This window comes from Apostichopus japonicus, chromosome 5 (assembly GCF_037975245.1).
Source record: "Apostichopus japonicus isolate 1M-3 chromosome 5, ASM3797524v1, whole genome shotgun sequence".
Lineage (NCBI taxonomy): Eukaryota > Metazoa > Echinodermata > Holothuroidea > Aspidochirotida > Stichopodidae > Apostichopus > Apostichopus japonicus.
This window is the reverse complement of record NC_092565.1, coordinates 1,164,063-1,169,184: the sequence shown is the minus strand read 5'-3', so window position 1 is coordinate 1,169,184 and position 5,122 is coordinate 1,164,063. Positions and strand designations below refer to the sequence as shown.

The following is a 5,122-nucleotide window of genomic DNA, read 5'->3' as shown; positions in this document are numbered from 1 at the left end:
GCAGGACCTCGGTGTCGTCAGATATCGAGCTTTCTCCACGGGACCCGTTCGGGCATGCTGCCGTTGCTGCGACCATGTGTTGCACTCGGCGCTCGGTACGGGCTTTTTCATCCAAGCAACGAATGCACGCTCGAGGCGTGCGATTGCTCTCCCCTGTTCCAGTGGACGAGCCGTCGCCCTCCCGCGTCGCTTCGAACCGGTCCCGTCTCCGAGGCGGGACCACTGCGACTCCTCTCGAGACGACCCAGTCGACTCGGGTAGAGATACACACCTCGAGAATCCCTTCGGGCGGTTCTTCGATCACTGTACCGTAATAGCACGGCATCGACAATTGAGAATTCAGAGAGAGAGAGAGGGGAGTGCGAGAGCGACTCCCGGACGGCGAACGGGCCCAGCCCGGTTCTGTCGACCGTTACCTGGTTGATCCTGCCAGTAGTCATATGCTTGTCTCAAAGATTAAGCCATGCACGTCTAAGTACAATCCTGAACATACAAGAGAAACTGCAGATGGCTCATTAGATCAGTTATGGTTTATTGGAGAAAGTCTTATACCATGGATAACTGTGGTAATTCTAGAGCTAATACATGCAACAAAGCGCCGACCCTTCGGGGGAAGCGTGCTCTTATTAGGAACAAGGCCAGCCCGGTCCTTTCGGGGTCCGGTCTCCGCTGGTGAACTCTAGATAATCATGCCGATCGCACGGTCTTGCACCGGCGACGCTCCCTTCAAAAGTCTGCTCTATCAACTTTCGATGGTAAGTTATGCGCTTATCATGGTTGTGACGGGTAACGGAGAATCAGGGTTCGATTCCGGAGAGGGAGCCTGAGAAACGGCTACCACATCCAAGGAAGGCAGCAGGCACGCAAATTACCCACTCCTGACACGGGGAGGTAGTGACAAAAATAACGATACAGGCCTCTTCGGAGGCCCTGTGATCGGAATGAGTACACTTTAAATCCTTTAACGAGGATCTACTGGAGGGCAAGTCTGGTGCCAGCAGCCGCGGTAATTCCAGCTCCAGCAGCGTATATTAAATTTGCTGCAGTTAAAAAGCTCGTAGTCGGATTTCTGGCCGGGGCGGGCGGTCCGCCGTGAGGCGTGCACTGCCCGTTCCCCTTCTCCCCGTCAAACGGGAGTCGTGGGAGATTTTTCCCGGCCAGTGATTCGGTTGGTCGTGCGGTGCTCTTAACTGAGTGCCGTGCGAGACTGGAACGTTTACTTTGAGAAAATTGAAGTGTTCAAAGCAGGCCAAAGTGCCCGAACAGCTCAGCATGGAATAGTGGAAGAGGACCTCGGTTCTATTTCGTTGGTCTTGAGATCCTGAGGTAATGATCAAGAGGGACTGCCGGGGGCATTCGTATTGCGGCGTGAGAGGTGAAATTCTTGGATCGTCGCAAGACGCCCGACAGCGAAAGCATTTGCCAAGAATGTCTTCATTGATCAAGAACGAAAGTCGGAGGATCGAAGGCGATCAGATACCGCCCTAGTTCCGACCATAAACGATACCGACTCGTAATTCGCCGGCGTTCCTCCCATGACGCGGCGGGCAACTCTCCGGAAAACCAAAGTCTTTGGGTTCCGGGGGAAGTATGGTTGCAAAGCTGAAACTTAAAGGAATTGACGGAAGGGCACCACCAGGAGTGGAGCCTGCGGCTTAATTTGACTCAACACGGGGAAACCTACCCGGCCCGGACACAGTGAGGATTGACAGATTGAGAGCTCTTTCTTGATTTTGTGGATGGTGGTGCATGGCCGTTCTTAGTTGGTGGAGTGATTTGTCTGGTTAATTCCGATAACGAACGAGACTCTTGCTTGCTAAATAGTCCGGCCACCCGTCGTGGTGAGCCGCGAACTTCTTAGAGGGACAAATGGCTTTCAGCCATACGAGATGGAGCAATAACAGGTCTGTGATGCCCTTAGATGTCCGGGGCCGCACGCGCGCTACACTGGCGCAAGCAGCGGGTACATTTGCCCTCGGCCGAAAGGTCCGGGTAATCCGCTGAGACTTCTCCGTGCTGGGGACAGGGACTTGTAATTGTGTCCCTTGAACGAGGAATTCCAAGTAAACGCGAGTCATCAGCTCGCATTGATTACGTCCCTGCCCTTTGTACACACCGCCCGTCGCTACTACCGATCGAATGACTTAGTGAGGCCATCGGATCGACCGTCTGGCACCCCCGGCTTCGGCCGGTTGTCGAGGCGTGACGAGAAGACGGTCAAACTTGATCATTTAGAGGAAGTAAAAGTCGTAACAAGGTTTCCGTAGGTGAACCTGCGGAAGGATCATTAACAGAACCCTTCCCCTCCGTGATCGGAGAGGGAACAAAGGGGGAATGTCGGAAAAGCCGTCACAGAGAGACACGCGGAGAGAGCAAATTGGAAAAGCCGGGGGGACTCGAGCGGGGTTTTCACCGCCTCCTTCCCCGTTCCACGGTCGAGGTCAGACCCCGCGCTTCGCCTTCGCTCTCTCCGACAAAAAGGAGACGGGCGTGTCACACACAGACCAGCCCGGGGAGTACCCGGTTCTTCTCTCGTCGTCTGTCTCACGGAGTCTCGCACTCCCGGTAGCTTCGAGGGAGAAGTCCCGCAAGGGTGGAGACGCCGTCGCCGTCCGCGGCGCGGCGCTCCTCGAGGCATTCTCCGCAGGGCAGAGAAGGGGCACCGGTGTCGCCCGATTTCCCCCCAGTCGGCGAGTCTGACTCGCGCGACCCGCCCTCGCGGCGGTGGGGGGAAGGAGGGAGCCCGCTTGCCCCCTCGGCTCGACGGAGGATATTTCTTTCCAGTCACAAGCAAAGAAGGCACAGAGTCCCCGTGTCCTTTCTCCTTCCGTTCCACTTCTTCCCTCGGCTCTGAGGAGAGTTTGCGAACGCGGGAGTCTTCCAGTGGCAAATGACAATTCTTGGTGGTGGATCACTCGGCTCGTGCGTCGATGAAGAACGCAGTTAGATGCGAGAATTCATGTGAATTGCAGAACTCACTGATCATCGACTTATTCGAACGCAAATGGCGGCTCGGGGATGCTCTGCTCCTCGAGCCACGTCCGTCTGAGCGTCTGAAGACAATCACTCACAGAGTCGGCGTGTTCGCGCGCCGGAGGAGCGCCCGGCCGCAGCCGTCCCTTCGACGGCCGGCTGCGTCGGGTCAGTGTCAGATGGAGTTCTGTGATGTCGGCGCCGGTGAAACTCGGCGAGCAGGCTCGATCGGTAACCGGGGGTTCGTCGGTCGTGCGACGTGCCATCGGGGTGTAGACGTATGCGCCCGTGGTGCGGTCCAGCGTCCGACCCCCCGGAACGGTCGAGGAGCCTCTGCCGGGCAGAGCCGGTCGACCCAATCGCGGGGTCTCTCGTCCTCCCGTCTGCGTTCTCGCAGGCGCATGGTAGGCCACCCTTTCCCGCCGGCGACCCGATTCTTCGGGGAGCGCCGGGGAAGGAGAGACCCCGGGTCGCCGCTATGACTCCGATCACGTTCCACGTGTCTTTCACGATTCCAGACCTCAGATCGGATGAGATTACCCGCTGGATTTAAGCATATCACTAAGCGGAGAGAAAAGAAACTAACAAGGATTCCTTCAGTAGCGGCGAGCGAAGCAGGAAGAGCCCATCGCCGAATCCCCGCGCCCGTTTGCGGTGCGAGGGACCTGTGGCGTAAGGAAACTGAACTCCGGTCGACAGAGTCCGGCCGCAGTCCACTGTGATCGGGCTGCAGCTTACCCGCAGCGGGTGTAAGGCCCGTAGGGCGGACTCGAAGGCCGGAGGGAAAGCTTTCCAAGAGTCGGGTTGTTTTAGAATGCAGCCCAAAGAGGGGTGGTGAACTCCATCCAAGGCTCAATACTATGCACGAGACCGATAGTCAACAAGTACCGTGAGGGAACGTTGAAAAGAACTTTGAAGAGAGGGTTCAACATTGCGTGAAACTGCCAAGAAGTAAACGGATGAGTGCCGCATGCTACATGGGGCGTCCGGTTGATTCAGGCGCGGTCGGCGCGGCAGCGTGTGCGGGTTCGGATCCCTCGGGACCGACCCGCGGCGCTTCGCCGTCCGGTCCGCGTCGCACTTCTACCGTTCGGCGCCCTTCCCGGCGACCGACCGAAGAGCGGAGCAGAGGGGCGGGCGAGGCTGCGGCGTGCGGGGGCTTCGGCCCTCGCCGTCTTACGCCGCCCGTCACGGTTGCTCACTGCGCTCTCTGTCGAGGACTCTGCGTGACGGCCTGCCCCCCCCGGGGGTTCAGGCAGCGGGGTCCGGGCCACCGGCGTCTCCGTCGGTCGCGTGCACAGCTTGCTGTCGCGTGGCCGGCGGGATCCGGAGGGTCCGGTCTCGCCGCGGCTTCGGCCGAAGCGGAGGGTCTGTCGGGCGTGAGCGAGGCCTCCTCATTCGACCCGTCTTGAAACACGGACCAAGGAGTCTAAGCAGGCTTGCAAGTCGAGGGGGTCTACCGAAACCTATCCTGGCATAACGAAAGTGAAGGTCGGCACAGGGCCGTCACGAGGCGGGATCCCGGCCCTCTGGGTCGGGCGCACCGCCACCCCGTTCCGTCCGGCTCGTCCGGTGGAGCGGAGGAAGAGCAAGCATGCTAAAACCCGAAAGATGGTGAACTATGCTCGGGCAGGAGGAAGCCAGAGGAAACTCTGGTGGATGTCCGCAGCGGTTCTGACGTGCAAATCGATCGTCCGACCTGAGTATAGGGGCGAAAGACTTATCGAACCATCTAGTAGCTGGTTCCTTCCGAAGTTTCCCTCAGGATAGCTGGTGCTCGGGAGATATTCGTGAACAATTTTATCTGGTAAAGCGAATGATTAGAGGCCTTGGGGCCGAAACGACCTCAACCTATTCTCAAACTTTCAATTGGTAAGAGGTCCGACTCGCTGGCTTGGAGCCGGACGAGTGAGAATGAACGAGTGCTCAGTGGGCCACTCTTGGTAAGCAGGACTGGCGCTGTGGGATGAACCAAACGCCTGGCTAAGCCGTCCGACTCGGTCGCACATCAGAGCCCACAAAAGGTGTTGGTTGATACAGACAGCAGGACGGTGGCCATGGAAGTCGGCATCCGCTAAGGAGTGTGTAACAACTCACCTGCCGAATCAACTAGCCCTGAAAATGAATGGCGCTGAGCGTGATGGCTGTG

General features: G+C 58.1%; 3 non-coding genes across 3 annotated transcripts in view; all 3 read left to right on the top strand.

Moving 5' to 3' along the window:
* Nucleotides 1-413: 413 nt before the first annotated feature.
* LOC139968361 (small subunit ribosomal RNA) lies at nucleotides 414-2,290 on the top strand. Its single transcript, XR_011793366.1, has one exon. It is a non-coding gene; the product is annotated as a small subunit ribosomal RNA (ribosomal RNA).
* Nucleotides 2,291-2,895: 605 nt separating this feature from the next.
* LOC139968236 (5.8S ribosomal RNA) lies at nucleotides 2,896-3,055 on the top strand. Its single transcript, XR_011793273.1, has one exon. It is a non-coding gene; the product is annotated as a 5.8S ribosomal RNA (ribosomal RNA).
* Nucleotides 3,056-3,489: 434 nt separating this feature from the next.
* The window catches only part of LOC139968446 (large subunit ribosomal RNA), a 4,028-nt gene continuing 2,395 nt past the window's right edge, over nucleotides 3,490-5,122 (top strand). Inside the window, exon 1 of the ribosomal RNA XR_011793442.1 lies at nucleotides 3,490-5,122. This exon is cut by the window's right edge and continues 2,395 nt beyond it. This is a non-coding gene — a ribosomal RNA (large subunit ribosomal RNA).